We start from the raw sequence: 380 nt of genomic DNA, 5'->3' as shown, positions 1-380 counted from the left end.
GGAATAGGAAACGTACCCCTTTTGCTTAGAGAGGTTTGGAAACTTCCCTCTCGGATTTCGCACTGGATATTATTTGAAGAATCATGGGGAATCTGGAAATGGTCCCTTTGATTTAACGAATCAGAGCTTGGATAAGGAATTCCTTCAGGATGTTTGGTCGAATTTACTTTAAATCTATGATGTCCCGCAAAAAATTCTTCCTTCGATTTAGTACCCGATAGCTCCTCTGGACGGGGAAACTGGAAACTGTCCCCTTGGACGGGAGCGTCTAGGTTGGGATAGAAGGATTGAAGAAATTTTTTAGAGGCTTTATCTAGACTTCCTTGCGACTTCCCTAAACGTTTACTGAGAGGAATCCGTGAATCATTCGCACTGCACAT

The sequence above is a fragment of the Odontomachus brunneus genome, unplaced genomic scaffold (genome assembly GCF_010583005.1).
Source record: "Odontomachus brunneus isolate Ranch 3 - 2012 unplaced genomic scaffold, Obru_v1 Obru_scaffold_329, whole genome shotgun sequence".
Lineage (NCBI taxonomy): Eukaryota > Metazoa > Arthropoda > Insecta > Hymenoptera > Formicidae > Odontomachus > Odontomachus brunneus.
The sequence above is the reverse complement of the archived record's forward strand: the minus strand, read 5'-3'. Positions refer to the sequence as shown.